Raw genomic sequence first — 7716 nt, 5'->3', positions numbered from 1 at the left:
TATATTCTATAAACTTTGTGATTTCTATTTATTCAAGTTTTTCAGGTCGATTTTGCAAATTTTTATAAGGCAAGAAAATTGATTCCTATTAGAATCGAGCATCACTCTATGAGGTGAATGATGCAAAACTTTATAAAGCAAGAAAGTCGATTCCTCTTGAAATCGAGTATCACTTTATGAGGTGAGTAATGCAAAACCCAATAAGGCAAGAAGGTTGGTTTTCCTTAGAACCAAGCATCACTTTATAAGATTAGTGATGCAAAACCCAGTAAACCAAGATGGTTGGTTCCCTTTAAAGCTGAGTATCACTCTATGAGGTGAGTGATGCAAAACCCAATAAGGCAAGAAGGTCGAAGGTCGGTTCTACATGAGCCAAACTTCACTTTAAGATGAGTGAAGCGAGGACAAGACAAAGGCACTGGTTATTATATTATTTATCTAGGTCTTAGATCATTCTAGGATCCAAGTTCAATCTAGGATTTCGGTCGGTTTTTATATTATTTATCAAAGTATTGGATCGTTTTGGGATTCAAGCCTGATTTAGGACTTTGATCGGTTATTCTTTTATTTATCTAAGTCTTGGATAGTTTTGAGATCCAAGTTCGATCTAGGATTTAGGTCAGTTCATTTATTATTTATCAAAATCTTGGATTATTCTAAGATCCAAGTCCGATCTAGGATTTCGGTCGATTCTTTTGTAATTTGTCAAAATTTTAGCTCATTAAGGAAACCAAGCCTAGCTTACAACAAATTATATTATTGAAGCGTCTACTTATTATGAAAGCTCAACTAGGTTGGAGATCAAATTTACAAAAAATAAGCTTGGGGGATTAATAATTATACTAGTTCAAAAATCAAAGATGATGCTCACTCAGGTCAAAACTATTTCTTGAAGGTGGATTTCAATACATAAATTTCCACCTTCGAGAGGGGGTTATGTGGAGGGATAAAATAGTCTCACATTCGAATCGTTCATCCGCACTATCAACACGCATCCCGAGGTAGGCACATGACATCATTTGAAGAGGATTATATCTTATTTAAAAATAATCTCAATTTAAGAGGGTTATTTTTTTATGTAATTATTAATTTGGATAAAAGGAAATATGGTCAATTGTAACTTAATTAGGGTTATGACTTTTTTTAGGGTTTTTCTATTTAAAGGTCTTGAGGCCATTGTAAAGGGGAGGAAGAAAGTAGGGGGAAAAAGAAAAAAAAATGAAGGGGAGGTGAGGAGGCCATGTAACCATAAGATTTATAGTGAAACGACTCCTCAAGCCTATGAACGTAGGCATGTTTGCTGAACCACATAAAAAATTATTATTTTCTCTATCTTTTCATCTTCTTTTTATTATTTTATAAATTTAATGGTGAAATCGTGATTAAGGTCGATTTATCACAAAATCGACTTTTATAGGCTACCTATTCATTTTCTTAGGGAAAATGGTTATATTTTTAATTCTCTTCAAAAAGAGATTATCAAATGGAATTAGAAATTTGTTTTCCACGAATAATATATAATCAAACACATGAAAAATATGATTTTCCATGGAAGATATTATTATTTTAACTTAAAATAGAAACAAATGCTCAAGTTTGTATTTTTAAACATAAGGTTATGTCAATGAACGGGTAAGGGTAGGGCTTGATTCCTGGGATAAATTTGTGCAGGTGGTCACTAACTTTCCATTTGTTTTGGGCTTCGCACGGCTCAAAACTTGTTGAGCATGTTCCTTTTTTGGAACTGATATGTTTGGGAGCCTTAAGGAATCTTATTGGTTGCCGATTCTTTTAGAAAAACAGCCTAATCTTTCAACCACCAACATTTCAACAAGCCTCTACAAAAGACACATAACATATTCCATTTTTAATCATTTGTTCCTCTTGTCATAACCCTAAAAAATGAAACCTTTGGATGAAAATAAAATGACATCAGTGTTCGAGAAGCTTTTCAAGTTCACAAGAAACTACCTCAAGAACATAGTAGAAAAACCATCACACGAGGTCCATATCAAAACCTTGGATGTTACTACTTTCGTCTCCAAAAGAACAAAGTCTATTACGTAAGTGAATCCCTTATGAAACGAGCCACCAATATCAGCCGAGACAAACTGGTTTCACTCGACACCTGTATTGGCAAATTCACCAAAAGAGGTAGCTTTCATCTCACAATCCAATCTCTCAATCTCTTAGTAGACAATGCTAAACAAAAAATTTGGTTGAAACCCACTTTAGAGATGTCATTTTTGTGCGGTAACCATGTTTTGAATGGTGGATTAGGGAGAATTACAGAGAATACTGTGACGGATGATGGGTTGGTTGTGTTTTCGATCTCGAATGTGCCGTTAGGGTTTAGACTCGCTGCGAAATCGACTTAGGATTGTAGGAAATTGGACCCTAATGGGATTGTGGTACTTCATCAAGCGGATATTGGGGAGTATTTAAGGATGGAGGATGATTTTTGAAAAGGGAGAATCCATTGTTTCTTTGGTGTGGGTTTCGTGATGTTTCTGTAAGTGGGTTGGTGTTATTAATGGATTTCTGTAATTGGGTTTTGTTCAATTTTTTAATTGTGTAATTCAATTTTGTTTTGATGAATTTTGAGAAATTTTATGAATATTATTTTAAGGAGATTTTTAATGAATAAAAAAATTTATAGATTTTTTCAGTTTATAACTTGGATTTCCCATCTCGGTGATGTCACAGAAAGTATTGGGGTGATTCCTAGGTAAGTTTATCATCTTATTCTCCTTAATCTTTTTCTTTCTTTTGTTAGTTCCTGTTTTGAACCCATTAAATAGTCAAGTTGAACCCTTTTTGGGTCTCAAGAACTTACCAAAAAATACCCTAGTGCATATAAAATCGATCCAAACTTCTTCAAAGCTCAGATTTGAAACCCACAACCTTCTTCAACCCATCCCAATTAATTTTAGTCGTATTGCAAAATTTCTTATTTACCCTTTAAAATATAGTCAATTGCCATTATGAAATGTTTACCCTTTAAAATATAGTCAATTGGCTTTGTGAAACATTTCACAATGGCCAATAAGGTCTTTTAGGTCTAAAACCCTTTTTTATAATTTCTCTTTATTTTTGTCACCATCTAAAACCTCTTGTGTATTACCCTTTTGTGACTAATGCACGTAATGTATGTGTGTGTATAGCCTTACATAATTTCATCCGACAATAATCAGTTACTGATAGTTGATTTATACAATATGATGATAAAAATGTTGATATTGATAGAGGATGCGCGTCTAATACGACACCAAATGAAGTTGATGATGAATTGAGTGGTGATATGAATGTTGTATGAAATGATATTGCTCAGCAAATTTATAATGCCATATATACATGATGATGTAAAATTTTATTTAATTATTTATTATTTATTTGATAAACATTAAGTATGTCAGTACAGAAAAAATGAAATTGATTTTTATTTTTTATTTTTTAATATTATATATGTTTATACTTATTGTTAACATATTATTACTTATATTAGATAAATAATCTCTTTTTTAATTTTATCCAACAAATTATAAACAATAGATTACCAAATAGTAAAAGTAAAAGTATATTTAGACAATATGTTATCAAATAATATACTTGTAGATACATGATTCTCGATTACGAGTACCACATCTACTAAGGATTGGAGTCGCCACCATTCATTTTGTAAGAGGGTGTGAATGGTCACCCGATATACATTTTTGAAAAATTGTCATTTTTGGCGTTTAGTGACTCTCGTTCAGATACGGTATTAATCAACTTGAGATTGGGATAAACGGTTCGATTGGAGAAAATGGAAGGTGTTAGACACCCTTTTCTCCCCACCAAGTGGTGGTAACCTCAACTCAACTCGATCAATTTTTTGATAAAAAATGCAAAATAAAATAAGTATCACATGTCGATAACTTATACCCTAAGTAGGAATTTATTTTTGACTTGATTATACGATCATCCGATTGAAGGAGATGATCCTTATAGATCCTTAGCCTTGGGAATAACACTTTTTTTTTAAATGTTGGCGATGATTATGGATCCATTCTCATGAGTTGAGAAGGACCCAAAAACCAGTTGATTCAAAACGATTTGATGGGTTAAATCGATTTTATTTTTTTAGAAGTTGGTTACAACCCTTATACTTTCGACCAAACAGAAATTTGATCTACTAGAGATAAGGGAGGGGGAACATTACATCTTAGGGTCTATCTAAAATAAAAATTAAAGAGAGGTGAAAGAGGTAGTAGAAGAGGGATATGGAGAAGGTAGAGAGAGGGTGAGTATTCTTTTGACCCACCTTTAAGCTTCAAGGTTTTCTTTTCTTTTCTTTCTTTCCTTCTTCTATGTCTTCTTGAGTTGAATCCTTAATAAAAATATGACTATGTATTTTTTAGAGTAATGTGAGAAGATTGAGAGTGGAGTAGAAGAGAGTTGAGAGAGGATTTTTCTTAATTTTTCATTAGCTTTTTGTGAGTTAAGAATGAGGGGGGTTTTATAAGATTTGGAAAGTATTTTTAAGGGTAAAATGGGATGGATTGATGAGAATGAGTAAAATGGTTAGGGATTTGAGAAATGGATATATGTAAATTAAAGGGGATTGAAGGGTATTTGTGTAAGAAGGTTAAATGGGTTGTTTTACAATCCAAATGGGTTGGATCTTCCAATCCATTTAGGTTGAGTATTAGGTGAAAGGGATTTAATGAGAGTGATTGAAAGGATGGGATTGTGTAAAAAGGTGATTAATTGGTGAAGTAAAAGGGGAGTGGTATTTGATTTAAGAGAATGGATTATGTAAGAGGATAATTAATTTGATTTTTGGGAGGGTGAGGGATATGGTGACATGTGTCAAGATGTGTGGAGATTAGAGGTTTAGATGAGTTGATGGGAGGGGATAAGGTATTTGATTTGAGATAATATATAAGGTAGGTTAGAGAGGAGGTGTAGGTTGTAAGTGTTTGATTTGAGAAAATAAAGATTTATAGGAAATGATGAGGGTAGGTTAAGGGAGGTGTAGGTTGTAAGTGTTTGATTTGAAAGAATGGATAGGATAGGTTAGGGGGAGGTGTAGGTTGGAGGTGTGGGTAGATAATGTTCAGAGAAAAGGTGATGAAATGAGGGAGGTGAGTTGAGGTGGTGACATGTGTCCCACATTGATGATCATGTTGATTGGTTGTGATGTTAGGTTAGGTTGAGAGTTGGGTTGAATTGAATTGGGTTGGGTTGAGAATTAGTGGGCTTAGGTGATAAATTGAATGGGTTTGGATTGAGTTGAATTGGATTGTTGTTAGATTGAAAATTAGCGGACTTAGGTGGTAAGGGGTCTTTAGTCCGTAGGCCACGTGGGTAGTGGGTTGAATTGAATTGGGCTTAGGTGGTAGGTTGGGCTTGGATAAGATAGTTGGGTAATGGATTGGATAGTAATGGATGATGGGTTGAGGTAAGTTGAGAAGTGTACAGTAGTGGGGTAAGTTTAGGTCCATGGGCCACGTGGTAGGGCTTGAACCATTTATTGAAAGAAAAAGAAGGATTTTTGAAGGTTTGAGTTTTAGGCCCATTCCAATTTTTATGTATTTTTAGGGCATTTTGCATCGAGGGCTCGGTCAAATTTGGGTGTCTGCAATACTTAATTCAACAAATTACTTTAGTAACAATAATAATAATTCTCTCTCAGCTTTAACAACTTAATGTTGAATATTTTCAAAATAAAATTAATTTTGTGATTTATTGGTTTGTTTTTCTTAATTAGATTTTTAATATTTTTGTGTATATAAGGTTTAGTCTCACATTGCTCACAAGTAAGAAATTGGTGTACCTTGTAAGTAATAGTCAACATAGTTATATTTGTATCACACCTTTAAGGCTTTGATCCAGTGCTTCGAGGTGGTGCGAAGCACCACCCGCGCATACGCACGTGCGACGTACAAAAGAGCGATTAGGCGTTTAGGACGTTTTGAGGAGCACTTTGCACTTTGCACGTACGCATTGTCGCGAGGAGCTGGGGAGCCTTAAATTTTTTGGGATACGAAATCATCCAACGGTTGTGGTTAATCTGTCACGTATGATGAATCGGGTGCGATCAGCACTGTACGATCAAGTTAGTACCTGATCAGATACGATAGATCGAAATAATACCAGATCGAGAATGATCCGATGCGTTGGATAAAATTAGTATCTATCAGAATCGATCAGGTGGGTTAATTCATGATTGTACCCGATCAGAATCGATCAAGTGTGTTGATTCATGATTGTACCCGATCAGAATCGATCAGGTGTGTTGATTCATGATTGGTATTCGATCAAAAATGATCAGATCCGTTAGATCAAATGGCAACTAATCGGACGCGATCAGAGCCACTAAATCATACAGATTCAACTAAAAGGTGTTAATCAAAAGGCATAAGATACATACTTTTAATAAGGTAATTTGGATCGTTAGATCTCAGATTATATACAATCTAACGGCTACTAAATCAAGAAACATTAAATCATAATTCTTGGTCAATAGACACAAAAATGGCTATAAAAAGCCAACCAGAATTCAGATTTCCTCACTAAAAATTTTTGTGTTCTCCTCTCTCTAAGCTTAAGCTCCAAACATCATCAATTTCTTTTTTTTTTCGAGCGTTCTAGACTAAATCGGACCGTACATAAATCGATTTAGTAGAGTGTAAACTTCTTTGTATCCTGAAGGCATTTGTTCGTTGATCCCTTGTGTACTTTGGTTTAACCAGTAGGGGAAATATTTTTCTAAAAGAGATCGAATCAGATTCGAGCTTAAAAGTTATTTTTCTTCCTTCATTGAGTTACTCCTGATTTAAAGGTCAAAATTTCCAACAATTTTAGACAAATATTCTCATTCTATGGAGGCTTCGACATTTCATTTTCTCCAAATGATGAATTAAAATATGTCACGTCTTGACTGATTTGATGGACAATACTTCACCAGATGGAAATAAAAAGTGTTGGTCTTCGTTACTACATTGAACATAACATATGTTGTAGAAGATGATCTAGAACTCATTTTCGATGCTACTCTAGAAGACAGTACGGAATTAAAAGAAAGGCATAAGAAATAAAAGGCGGATGATTTTCTATGCAAAAACTATATTCTTAATGCTCTCTCCAATTCGATTTACAATATCTACCGTACGGTCAACTCAGCCAAAGAACTTTAGAAAGCCCTGGAAAACAAATACAAAATAAGAGGCAAGTAATCAAAAATTTCTTATTAGTAATTATTTTGAATTTAAGATGTCCAACGACAACCAGTTATGTCCCAAGTACATGAACTTCAATTAATCGTTGGGGTCCTAAGATTGTCGGAATCGATCTTCCAAAAGATTTTCAAGTGGGATCTATCATTTCAAAGTTCCCTCAATCTTGGAAAAGCTATAAGAAAAAGATGAAGCATGAAGAGAAGAAGTATACTTTGGAATCTCTACCATAGTTAGTAAATTCGCGATTAATTCGTGAATTATATGCGAATCTGACATATATTATATTTTCTGATCAAAATTGTCGTTGGATTCAAAGATTCGGATTAATTCACAAATCTTTGAATCCCAACGACTTGTTCGTATATCCCTTAACTTTTCTTTTAAAATACATAATATTATAAAAATATAAACGTATATCTACCTTCTTGTTCTCACTTAAAAAAGAAGTGAAAAAAAAACCTTAAATCGAAAATCGCCCCCACCATGGAATTTA

The 7716-nt window shown here is 33.9% G+C and overlaps 1 pseudogene; it reads left to right on the top strand.

Moving 5' to 3' along the window:
* Nucleotides 1-1902: 1902 nt before the first annotated feature.
* LOC147409989 (uncharacterized) lies at nucleotides 1903-2465 on the top strand (annotated as a pseudogene).
* Nucleotides 2466-7716: the final 5251 nt, after the last annotated feature.

The sequence above is a fragment of the Akebia trifoliata genome, chromosome 2 (genome assembly GCF_017979445.1).
Source record: "Akebia trifoliata isolate Shusen 1 chromosome 2, ASM1797944v1, whole genome shotgun sequence".
NCBI lineage: Eukaryota > Viridiplantae > Streptophyta > Magnoliopsida > Ranunculales > Lardizabalaceae > Akebia > Akebia trifoliata.
Note: the sequence above shows the minus strand (reverse complement) of the source record. Positions and strands in the feature narration are given on the sequence as shown.